Source organism: Fundulus heteroclitus, chromosome 1 (assembly GCF_011125445.2).
Source record: "Fundulus heteroclitus isolate FHET01 chromosome 1, MU-UCD_Fhet_4.1, whole genome shotgun sequence".
Classification (NCBI taxonomy): domain Eukaryota; kingdom Metazoa; phylum Chordata; class Actinopteri; order Cyprinodontiformes; family Fundulidae; genus Fundulus; species Fundulus heteroclitus.
The window spans coordinates 33,176,440-33,190,360 of record NC_046361.1 but is presented as its reverse complement, the minus strand read 5'-3'; positions in this window follow the sequence as shown (position 1 = coordinate 33,190,360).

Genomic DNA, 13,921 nt, shown 5'->3' with positions numbered 1-13,921 from the left:
AGCACTTCTAAAACTGATTGAATTAGCAAAAAACAATGTTTGTAAAATTTTGGGGATATAGGAAAGATTACAAATGGGCCTAAATGTCATAAAATAGAAAAATCGAGGTGCGTGTGAGCGTGTGTTTTTTTTTAGGAAGTGAACAGACTGCTGCATGTCTGAAGGCAAAAAGCACAGTTCCTAAACTGAGAGATGCATTAGAAAAATAGAGGAGATGAGGACCAACAGTGTTAAAAACCTCTTTCATAAAATTAGTGGGAAGAAGGTGAAAAGGGACGCTTTGTATGTTTCATAGCAGGAACTATTTTGTCCGGAAGAGACCAAAATACTGGTTCAAATTGTTAAAACATAGCAGAATCAGCAAAGGCAACAGAAAACTGATTTATTATCAGCAGATGTACCCGCATACTGTGAAATGAATGCTACTTTCTCATAAGCGATGGCTGAGGCACTGAGTAGGACTTAAGTAGGTGTATTTAGAATAGATTTAGTTGCACTAAATAACACCCTAGAGCAGTCGCTGCTCCTAGTGATTATATTGGACAAAAATAGAGATTTAACCTATTTAACAATCTCAGATGTTTGTTTTTTTCACAACTTGTAGTTACCAAACTCACAACTGGTTAACATCTGTTTAGTTTAAGATGAATAACCAACCATTTTTTAGTTTTTATTTTACCTGCAGTACAACTTTTACTTAGTTGTATAATCTCTTAAAGGAGACAAAAGAATGTATTGTTCTAAAACTGTACTCGATAAAATGATCTGCTTAAATTAAAGGGGTTTAGTTTCATTGCTTTTCAATTTGCAATGACAAGTTTTATTGTTGCACATTCGTATGCAAATGGTGCCTAGCTTTATTTTAAACCATAATGCTGATTTTTATGAAGAAAAAAATGTTAGTTGATATTCTAACATTTCTAATTGTTTTAGGCACTTTCACTGAATTACATGTTTGAACATTTTCACAAGGCAACTTTACAACCTTGCGGTAGAGACAGCTGCCATCTTAAATGTATTCAAAAACTGTATTTTAGCTGATTGTGCATCAAATTAATGGTAGTTCATTTTAGTTTACTGCATATAGAGGCAGTGAAATTTGTCAGCATTTTATATTGTTGTGCAACCAGAAGAAGCACATTAATGGTATTGTTTTTATTCTTCAGACACTGTTTCTTTTTTTAAAGGAGCAAATGTGTTACCAGCAGACACCACTTTTGCATCTTCACCTGAACTCAGTGAGCCCAAGACAATATCAGCTGCTATGTAAATAACAAAAACTAAATAATCATATGTAGAGTTAAGCTTATAATTGTTCAGATCCTTGCCAGGTGTTTGATCTAAAATTAACTAATTCATACTAGATGTTTGTTTCTGGTAGGAAATACGCTCAAGCTAGGCATCTCTTCAAAGACACTAGGCAATGTGAAAAACTTTCTACTCTGGGATAAATAGTTTACTGGTTTTATTTACATTTTATTAATATTGACCCATGGAAAATTATTTCAGCATTTTTAAATATTGATTGGGGAAAAAAATTATTGGTGTTCCACCTTTTTATATGTTTCCACTAGCACTTTACCAGTCTGTCTTTGGTGTTTAGCTCAGAGTCAATGCATTTTTGGCATCACCCTAATCTCTAGCTCCCTCCACACATTTCTCTGGATGGGTCATTACAAAGTGTTAAACATTCAAGACTAAAGTAACAGATAAGTAAAAGTAAATTCTTACTTTACCTAAATCTGCTGGTCGTATGAATGATTTTGATCGAAACTATATATAATCATATAATCAAATACCAATGTGACAGGGGGTTAAAAGGTTATAAAACTCCTTTTGTGTGCACTGGAGTGTGGATATTTTAAAATGAAGTCAACTTTGTCTCAGACCCACTCATCAAGGTCATTTACTGCAAGGTAAGATATTTACTAGTCACAACTGCCAAACATAACCCCCACTTAAGATTTTTTTAAATATCTCTTCATCACTTAGTCCCTGAATTAAGAATCAAAAATCGTTATGTGTGATAATGTGTTACCATAATTAACTTTTGTTGAGACACTGCCAAGGAATGCACATAGATTACACATAACATGCAGACCCAGACTTTTTTTTTATTATAATTCTCAATTATAAGAAAATTAATTATTTGTGTTGTAGCATTTTAGCAGATTCTACAGTAAAATTTAAAAAAATCCAGGCAGTAGATGGCAGCAAAGGGTTTTTCATTATGATGTTTGGTATGTGTAGAATGTGCTTCAACAGGCATTTGGGGTATCCATGCAGAGCCATAGCTACTTGGTGAGTTGAAGTAAATGCACATTAGTCAAGAAAGGGTTTCAAATGTTCAACAGAAACCAATATTTGATAGGGTTTATTTTAGAAATTAGGATTTTTTTTTATTTTGTGCTTGGCTATGGGTTATTTGTTATAAACCATTTTAGCAATGCTAAACATGTAAGGTATGAAGAAAATATGGGGAAAGCATCCAGTTATAGGAAATGCATTTGTTGTGCTACAGAATTTTGACTCTGTAGGTTGAAGCTGTTCAAATGTCAAAGCAGAATGAAATATAGCTGCTACTGTTGTACATTGATGTATACTAGTATAAATATATCATGATTCTGGTTCTCTTTTATGCTATAAGATCCCTGTTTGTACAGAAACATCTGAGATTGAGATAACTAACTGGTATGTTTAGCTTCTAAATTAGATCAAAGAAATCCTGAACATACATTGTCTATGTTTCAGCACTGAGCTTCTTGATTACAGAACTAATTTCATAATTTAGCATGTAAAAATATGATAAATTATTCTGTTTTTGATCATTTTGCATGTTAATTTATTGAAATGTATTCTCTCTGTCTGTAATCTTGTAACGTCACATACTTTCTAGTTAGTCCTACCTGTGCAGGCACCCCTTGAATTGCCCTTCATAGAGGGGAGGATATATGAAAATAGCACCACGGCTCCTCTTGCTGATAAGCACGCCCAGAGGCAGGTAGGCCTCTTGAGGCCACACAGCTTTTCTCTACAACACAAACAATACCCTGCCCTGCCGAAGGTCAGCGAAAGAGAAATCTTCTGCCTGCCTTAGGGACGAGAAGGTAGGAGGCTTTGTGACCCGACACTACCGACCACTGAGCTGCATAGAGTTAAAAAAGTAAATTATGTATGATCTAGTTTGCTGAAAGGGGATTTTCTCCTTGTTTAGCTCTATACACCAGAGAACATATGGTGTATAATGAAAGGACAGTGGACTTGTTAAGTCAAACATATGGCAAAAGAAATGAGGTAATGCTGCAGTTCGCCCCAGGAGTCTGTAGGCACAATGGCTTCCCTCCACATTTCAGAAGTCAATATTTGCCGCATGTATTGGCTTCAGTAAATACTGCAGTCCGCAGACAGTGCTCATTCCACTGGAGTCAGGGAATTGAGTTCTCAAGCAGCTGTACAGCATGAATTTTTTTTTTTTTTTGGGGTCCCAGTAATGACAAAAAACAAAGCCAGGCAGGTGGTAATAAAGATTCTTTTTCTGCAGAGATGCCTCATATCCACACTCTCCCTCACCCTTAATTTATTCCCTGAGGTGCTATGAGTGATTCTGTCTGTACTTTCCCTTATATCAAACATCGCAGGCTATTAGCTCTCAATAATCATTTTCTGCAACCCAGGACACAATGATTTCCCATGACACATAAAACTGCAATAACGTCAACTCGGTTTCTGAAATAATATTGCCGACATTCTTTTTATGTGTCTCTCCCGGCTGGAGAAAATACCACCGCATGATTCACCCACTCTCACACTGCAAAAACCATTTGTAAGTCTCAAAAGTTCAAGCTATCAAGTTTCTGCTCATTTTTCCAAAAAAAAAAAAAATCAGAAGCAAAATATATTGTTTTTTAGTGAGTGAAAATAAATTAAATGCTGGCAGCGATGAATGATTTTGAACGGTGCTAGGTAGTCCTTACACTCTGAAAATAATCTTTATATTTGCTCTATAGCCAGTATGAGATTCTTATATAATTATAACCTTTATAACTTGCAAACGCAAGTTATCCCTACTGCTGTGAAATTAATAAAGCATATTGATATGAGTTATATTAGTTTACAGCACACATTTATTGTTTGATTTTGATACACAGATGAAGAAAAAAATTAAATAAAAACAGTAAGCATGATGGTTTATATGCGTGGTAGTCCCATAGTTTCCACACCATTACTCTCCGTGTTTCTTGCTACCTGAAATATATCTGTATAGCAGAATGTGTCTTCCTTGCAAGCAAGCAAAAAGTGTCGCAGCAGTCTTTCACACTGCAGCAGTGTACAGCAGTGGGTGAGGGTGGGGAAATCCCTCACCCACAACGTAATGTACTTTGGCACACGTAAAAAATCAGTCCCACCTTCTTACTTTTAAACTTCTTACACTGTTAGCGTCTAAATTATATTCCAAGGTACTGCTTCTAAAAATGCTGATGGATAAAGTCCAGGTAAATGTCCTGTCTTATCACACTACAGCAAGTTGCACCCAGTATGTGCTAAAGGCACTAATGGACACATTATGGTGTTAATTAGCAAAATGTACAGTAGAGCTGCCCCTGAAAACTCTGGTCCTGTCAGTTCTTTCTCTGCCATTCTTTTAAACCGCAGAAACAGTAAAGCTGAAGATTTCAGTCTTCTTAAGCCCTAACCTTTTAAAACATTGGTATACTTTCATACTGCTAACCTGCCCATTCTTTTGTACTTTGCATTAGCTACTTTTGCATTGACAAAAGTAATCGAAATAAAGGGCCGATTGGGATAAAAATGTGTCACGTAAACAAGCCAATCGGAATATTATAATCAGATTAAGGTCAATCTGAATGAAATTGTAATTCGAATGAGAGGGGTGATTTATGCTGATTGATAATCATATTGACATGCATGTTTACACTTGTCAGGATCGAGTTATTCTGAATGTTTCAAACTGATCTGAGTGCGCATGTGCGCCCGACGTAAACGTTACGGATCTCCGCATTGTTGAGTGGTGGAAAAACGTTGGGAAGCAAACCTGTCAGGGCTCCCAAACAACCTTTCTATTCAAAACATTAAAAGAGCTCAAAATTATTATTTACCAGTAACATTTCCACCGTGACCAAAACCTGGTGAAAGTCCACACACACACGTACAATACTGCTTTGTTTACTATATTTTGTTGTTCAGCAAAGACAGATGTTCTTCTTCTTCTTCTGTGTTTTTATTTCTTTTAGGGAAATTTGATAACTGCGCATGTCAGATTGGTTCTGTTCTGAATAATCCAGGTGCACTTTATTTTAATACGTTTTTCTTCATGTACTAAAATAGTTTCAGATGTACATTCAAAGAAAATAATCATTTAATGTGTAGATGGTAAATATTTCTATTAAAATAAAAGGGTCTGTTTCACTGAAGCACGACTGCCTGTTGAAATTTGGATGTAACTTCAAGCGTCCAAGAGGAACTAAAAGTATTGTGAATTCCAGTCTTTTTAGAACTACCTGCTTCAAGAAGGATTCAAGTAAAATTATTATTTTTTTAAAAACTATGATTGGTTAATGTGAGGCTTTTAATCTTGATCTTATATAAAAATACCAGAAGATTTATCTTTTGTGAGAAAAACTGACAAAGACTTGATAAGTCTTTACACTAAGCTAGTATGTGGGCTCTAGTAATAAAACAGCAAATGGCAACGATATAAATGTATATTTGGAAAATATTTGTAACACCCTGTGAGAAGTTAATGTTAGCTTCTGCTTGTTTCATTAGTCTTTTATTGCATGGCTCTAATGCAGTTTAATGATATCCCATTTCTGTATTTTATGTTTGTTTTTCTTACTATAGCATTTTAATGTAAATGTATTTATATGATTGTGTACAACACTTTGGTCCCTTTGGCAATTTAAATGCTTTATAAATAAAGTTGGATTGAATTTTCAGAAGCTGCTGAAACACAAAGCTCAGACCAGTTCATTAATCTGTATAAATCCTGATCATTAAACGTGGAATAGAGTAGATTTACATGGTGCATCCATAACAAATGGTAAGTTGCAAATGTCTCCTATCCTTTCAAGAAAAAAGGGATTCAGTGTTTATGGTGCCAAAGGAGCTAACTAAGGAAGCATTTATGTTCCGTTGCTGATCTTTTTTCATACAGTTCAAACATCTGTTGTCATTGCTAACACAGAAAAGCTGTTTTTCCAAATTGATACTTTAAGTTTAAAGTAGAAAGCAATGCAACATTTTCTAACAAAGAAGTCCTGTTCAGAATTGTTTTTGTTCCTGTTACTGATCCAAGTCACTGGACTTTATGCATTTGCCAATACTGAATTGCACTCCAAGTCGTTTTTAAAGTTAATTAACTATATGTGCCTTAAAACCAGGAAGCTTTAAAGTGCAGTGAAATAACACATTACATTTTATTACTATTACACTTAACTCACTGACCAGTGACATTTTGGATGCTGCTGTCTCTCCTATTTGTTTATATTGATATCTATATAGATATAGGTATAGATCGATTATACATGTGCAACTAATTATATATGTATAGATATAGATATACGTATGTATAAATTGATTTTAATCAACCAATATATAGATATATGTATGTATGTATGTATGTATGTATGTATGTATGTATGTATGTATGTATGTATGTATGTATGTATGTATGTGTTTTGCAAAATACTTATGATGCATATCAGAATATTCAATTAATATTATCCTCACTAAGAAAATTTAAATACACTGAATCATGTGTCCTCATCCATGCAGCTATGATAGCTGCATGTTTAAAATTTTCAGCTGGAAAAAAACATGTAAATCAATTTAGTTGAGCAACTTATCATTGATTAAACGCAGTCATACTACAGTGTGCCTGCCAAACAGGTAACAATGAGTGGAGCAGGTGCCCTTTCCAAGATGGCAGGCCCATGGCAATTCAGGTACCGCGGGCATATATTATTAAAAACAGTACAGTCTCAGCAGGTGGGATTTCCTGACAAGTAGCCAATTACAGGCAGTTTACTTTCGCTGTTGGGCACCACCTTCAAAATTAAAAAGGTTCATTGGAACAAGCAGAAACACACAAGTAGGAGAGAGGCTACGTGTGCATAGAAAACATGAGCACACAGAGAAGGCGCGTGCACTCATGCGTATTATACTAGGGCCTCATTATACTGAATCTGCATACTTAAAATGTTCACCATAGATGTGGAAAATAGTTTATGTACGTTTGAATTAAATGAAAATGCTTGTACGAGTATTTATTACGCGTGTTTCCTTTTTGCAGAAATTTGACTCTATATTACATCTCTTAAAAGACAGTGTCACAGCAACAGGGACAAACACACATCCTCAATAAGACAAAAGGTTTAAGACTCCAAGGTAGGACTTTTTAGGCTTAGATATGAGCTCTCTGAGAGGATTCTAAGAATCTTTGTGAATATGGGCACTAATCTTTTTGAAATATATACTCTGGGACCAATACCTCAAAAAGGCCTTGATTGGTCCGATAGTTAGGCCCAGAAATATTTGGACAGTGATACAAGTTCTGTTATTTTAGCTGAAAACATATTCAGGATACAATTATATAATCAATATGGACTTAAAGTGTGGACTCTCAGCTATAATTTGAGAGTATTCACATCCAAGTTGGAGCAAGGGTTTAGGAATTACAGCTCTTTAATACGTAGCTGCCTCTTTTTCAAGGGAGCAAAAGTAATTGGACAATTGACAGAGAAGACTGCAAAATAAATAACAAGACTGCATGGGCTCGTCCCTCATTAACCTGTCATCAATTAAGCAGTTAGAAGGTCTGGAGGTAATTCCAGGTGTGAAGTTTGCATTTGCAAGCTGTTGCTGTAAACACACAACATGTGGTCATAGGTGCTCTCAATGGAGGTGATCAGAGCATCCTGAGGTTCAAAAGGAAGAAATCCATCAGCGACATAGCAGAAATGTTACGAGTGGCCAAATCAACAGTTTGGTACATTCTGCAGAATAAAAGACAGCAATGGTGAGCTAAGGAACTCAAAGAGGCCTGGACATCCACAGAAGACAACAGTGGTGGATGATCGCAGAACCCTTTCCATGGTGAAGAAAAAAGCCTTCACAGCATCCACTCAAGTGAAGAAGACTCTCCAGGAAGTAGGTGTATCAGTATCTAGGTCTAGCATAAAAAGAAGACTTCATGAGAGTAAATACAAAGGATTCAGCACAAGGTGCAAACCATTAATCGGCCTCAAAAATAGAAAGGCCAGAATTGACATTGCCAAAAGTCTGGAACAGCGTTCTTTGGACAGATGAGACTAAGATCAACCTGTACCAGAATGATGGGAAGAAGAAAGTCTGGAGAAGAATTGGAACAGCTCATGATCCAAAACACACCACATCTTCTGTAAAACATGGTGGAGGCAGAGTGATGGCATGGGCATGCACGGCTTCCAATGGCACTGGGTCACTTGTGTTTATTGATGACGTGACAAAAGACAGAGGCGGCCAGATGAATTCTGAAGTGTATAGGGATATGTTTTCTGCTCACATTCAGCCAAATGCAGCAAAGTTGATTGGATGGTGCTTTACAGTACAGATGGACAATGCAAAATCAACCCAAGAGTTTTTTTTAAAGCAAAGTAGTGGAATATTCTGCAATGGCCAAGTCAATCACCAGATTTCAACCCAATCGAGAATGCATTTTATTTGCTCAAGACAAAACTAAAGGCGGAAGGACCCACAAACAAGCAGCAACTGAAGACAGCTGCAGTAAAGGCCTGGCAAAGCATCAATAAGGAGGAAACCCAGCGTTTGGTGATGTCCATGGGTTCCAGACATTGCCTGCAAAGGATTTGCAATAAAATACTGAAAAGTAACATTTTACTTAGGGTTATGTTTATTTGTCCAATTACTTTTGAGCCCCTGAAATGGGGAGTGTTTCCATAAAAATAGCTACAATTCCTACGTGTTTAATCATATATTTCTGTTCAACTCCTTGTATTAAACCTTAAAGTCTGCACCTCTATTACATTGTAGTTGTTTCATTTCAAATCCCACCTGGCGGCATGAAGAGCCCAAATCATGAAGATTGTGTTACTGTCCAAATATGTCTGGGCCTAACTGTATGTAGGGTCAGATTGGAATAGCCCTCATTTTATTCTTTTCATACAAGTTAACAAAATGTATTGAGTAGAATAAACTCAGTAGAGTTTCCTACAGCAGGGGTGACCAACTCCCGTTTTCAGGCCCATAAAGTTTTGTTGTGTCCCTGCTTCGACTGTTTTACAACAATTGGTCATTAACTAGCAGCTGCAGAACATGACAGACCCAGAAGGTAATTCCTCGGTCTGAAGGGATTTTGTACAAGCAGGGTGCCACCCTAAAATTTGGGGGGAATCCAGGTCTGTTATTATATGAGGGAAAAGGTCCAGAATTTGCTTTCCAAGTGAATGTAACCAGAGAAAAATAGGTAAATAAAATATAAAAATAAATGAAGGTTCATTTTCAGTATGATCATGCCTTTTAATTCCTAAGATAAATAGTTTTCTAAAAAAAAATCTGTTTTAATGTTTTATAATTTATTCAACTCGCTTTATTTTTAAATGAAACAGAAAAGGCAGAAATATCCTTTGTTTTATTGCAATAATGAGTACTCTGTGAAATATCAGTTCCCGTTGGGCCACACAGTGTTCACCCTCTGTGTCAAATACGGATCAGAGTAAGTTAAAAGCAAAATTAAATTAAATATAAAAAAAAAAAATGGAAGACACTGTGAGAACTTTTTTAAATAAAGGGCCCATTTCACATTTCTTCAGGAACACAGTGCAAACCTACCATGAATTGTAATCAAATGAAAGAGCTATTAAGCCCTCAGACATTTTGGTAAGAAATTTCCAAGAGAGTTACTGACATTAAAAGAGAGGACGACGAAAGACAAATTCCACAAAATGTCAGGTTTAACATAAGCTGTTATTCCAATGACCTATTCTGCAAGGTACGTTTACTCAACCGCGTAGAGTACTTTTACTCTTCTTTCAGGGAAGGGTGCTGTACACTTTATTCCTCTACAGTCATCTAAAATGTAAGAAAAAGTGAATTGATGAGCTATAAGTGGTGTTTTTACCCCTATGGGATTTTGAGGGTGACCTTAAGTATTTAACTGACAGCAATGTGGGAAATACCTGACTGCAGCAATAGTCTAACACTGTACAACCAGTCAATATTAATTATTGAATTCAAAAGTAAGAAACAGGAGAACAACTCTCTGGGATCTGTATGTAAGTTCTGCCCTCACATGGATAATTAGAGCTGAAAGAAAATGTGTTTCAAGCCAAATTAAAGGCATTTAAAACAGCGGAAGCAGGCTGACATTTGCCTAACGCCTCAGCAAACATTTCCCTGGTCAGAGATACAGAGCAGAACCAGATACATGTTTACAGAATACTTTTTGTAGCTGTATGTACCCAGAACAGTCAAATAAATGGATAAAATTACACATATTTTAGGGAAAGGGTTGTCAGACCATTACAACACCTTCATAAAACCCAGTTGGAGCACAGACTGTCCTCAGAGAGAAACAAAAAAAATGCCTCCTGAACATGAATATTGGTGAGTTTTATGAAAAAAATAAATTGTACGCTTATATAATACAACTTTTAACTTTTGAACTTATTACAATAAGCTTTAACAAAATCTATTTAAAAATGGGGGGGTAGAATCAGCTGATCTGTTAAGATTTTCTGAAAAACCATATGAATACATACTTATTTTGAGTTAGAATGGTCTACTCTGTAGACCGTTCATCGAGACCATTCATCGAGGTATGAAAATAAAAATTACATTTGGAAAAAGACATATAAGCACATTTCATAGTTTTAGGCAGCTGGTTAAAAGCAAAGAAGGCCATTTCACACGTTAGGTTGTTTTATATTATAACTGTCTCTGGTATACGTCTTCAGTCATTCTAATGTTGCTATCTTCTAGGACTTTCGGTTCACTTTATTTATTTTCTCCTTATTATGGTGTTGTAAAGAAACCCACTTTAACTGTTGAGGCGTGAAAAGTAATTCAGTTGAGTTCATGTTGCAATTTTAAAAAAAATATAATGCTTTTTGGTAAAACATTAAACCGGCTTAGGGTGAAAAAAAACAGATAAAGGCATATGGCTTCATTTATTTTGTTTGTCAGCTGCAAACCAATGTAAAATAAATTAATTCATTCATTCATTTGATGATCATTCGTAGTTTCAGACCTTATGCAGAAATCAGATTCAAACACCTGATTCAAGGTCTTGTTAAAATCTTGTTAAAATCCGATGTCTCAGCAGATGGCGCTCAAGAGTGTTGTCTGTCTCTCTGTTTAAATAAACAGCCTTTCATAACTCTTTTCCAGCACACCCTGCTGTGTTATCACTTCCAATAAACGCTAAGATCACTTTTACTGCATATTTCTCTCGCTACCCAACTTTACATTAACATTTGCTTAATCTGAGGCTCTAATCTGATCTAAATCGCCATCAAAGCAGATACCAGTGTAGCATTGGGGCTGTACAAGCCTGACTATACCACCAAAATTAGCTACACTTTTATCTTAGATTCTGCTCTCATTTCCTCTACGGAAATATATTGAACTCCTGAATGCTGAAAAAGTACTTCCCCTCGTGAGAAACACGGAGCGTAAGAAGCTCCAAACTGTTACCCACGCTTGGGGCGGGCAAATTGTATTACCTTTCCATTTCAAAGAAAATATCACAACTGGATCGGGTTTCGCTGGCAGCTGGGTCCAGCGACTTAACCAGAGTTGATCACAGAGGACAAGGAGCTCCACAAAGCTGCAGCTCATGTTGCCCTGTGTCAGCATCAGTCAGGGGAAAATAAAGGCATCCTCTGCCCTGCCAAATTCCTGCAGTAATCTCGGCGGGTTCCTCCCGCTTGTGACAAGGGAAGGTGGTGGAAGAGGTGAAAACTAAAGCTTAATTTGGGAGTCAGCCTAAAGCGCGCGTAAAGCTGTGTCTGAGCTCTCCGCTCAAACCTCATTCTGACACCGCTGATCCTGATTTCACTACGGCTTGGCATGTTGGTTCTCTTGAGAAAGTGCATCTTTCTCAATTTGAGGTCAGCACTGGGAAATATTCATTCAAATAAGCGATGTGTACGGCTCTGGATTCATCCTTTTTTTTTACCTTTTTCCTCTGATGTCATGTTATTTTACCTGTAGTTACATTTAAACAAGAAGTTTTTTTTTAATTGGGAATTCTTATGATAGGCTAGCACAAAGCAGTGTATCGAATGTTTTCCTCCTTTACTCAGATATGCCTAAATATATTCCAGCACAAACATTTTCTTTCAGCAGTCACCTCATGTTTTAAATAGATTATATCTATGTATAATTTCCCTCCAGTAGGTAGAGCTGTTCTGCGATGGCCTCAGAGGTTTTTCAGAGTAAACAAAAAGTTTCATAAAAACCAAAGGAACAGAGCAGTTTAAAGTAGCGTTAGGATTTACAGCAGCCTCCAGTGCTTTTAACATCTCACGGAGCCCCGTTTAATCTATCACCCGAAAGCAGAAGAAGTATGGCTCATCTGCAAATTTACCAACTCATGGCTGTCTATCTAAGCTCAACAGCTAGGCAAGAAGAGCATTATTCAGAGAGGAACCAAGAAGCCCACGATATTTGTAGAGGAGCTGCAGAGTTCTGGCGCTCAGGTGGGAGAATCTCCTGATGGGAAAGCTTATAGCTGTGAGCTCCAGATATCTGGCTTTTGTGAAAAGGCAGTGAGATGTAAGCCATTGTTAAAAAGAAGTGATAATAAATCTCATTTAGCGTTTGGAAAAAATCAACGTAAAAGCCACAGGAACAACCGTTGTGGCAGTATCATGCTTTGAGGTAACATTTCGTCACCAGGGAGAGGGATGCTTAGATGGGGTTAAATAGGGCAATCCTGGAAGAAAGAGGCTTTTACGGCTGCAAAAGACTTGAGATAAGGGCGGAGGTTCTTTTTCCAACAGGTCAACAAACCTAAAACACACAGCCAGAGCTAAAATTGAATGGTTTAAATCAAAGAACATTTATGTGGTAAAATGAAAATCTATGTCAAGACAAATGTGTCAATTATTTCAAAAGTAATGTGCTAATCTGTGTTGGTCTATCCCTTAAAGTCCCCATAAAAATATAGAACTTTATTGCTGTAAAGTGAGAAATAGTGAAAAGTTCAAGGGGTAGGAAGACTTTGGGATGTTCTGTATTTTTTGCCTTCCTCTTGTTTTGTTTTGTTTTTTTATGGATCATAAATAAGACCTCAGTTTTATTTAATGTGATCTAAATACGTTTTTAAATTCCTTCAGCTTCAGTCATCCCAAACTACACCCTGATGAAAGTTTAGCTCTGTTATGTCTAAGCTTGTTTGCAGAGGCACTTTCTCTGGAGCTTGTGAGAGCCAGAAACATGCTCCAGCCTGTCAGCATTCCAGTTCTGCAGAAGCACCACTGGAAAATTCCTATCTGGGAGACGGCAGGAGCGATAGTGCTGAGAATATGAAAGGAAGGTTTAAAAAAAAAAAAAGTCTTAATGCATCCTTTCTTTGCTTGCGTAACTGGGAAATTAATCTGTCAGTGATGCACGATTCCACATAATTTCATTCTGAGAAAATCTATGTGGACGGGTTGCAGGTCATAACAGATTCCAAAACTCTCTTTTACTGAGGCTGCTTTCTTATACAGACAAGTGGCATTACTCAACAATGCATCTTGGTCCTGACTAGAAATTTTTCCACGACTATTGAATTAAAAGGCCACGGGATGAATATTCATCACGAACGTGACAGCTGTGCTTTCCATCAAACGGTAAACTCTAGAACCCTGTTCTTTATCCTTATTTTAAGCATGGGCTGAAGCCACACACACACGTC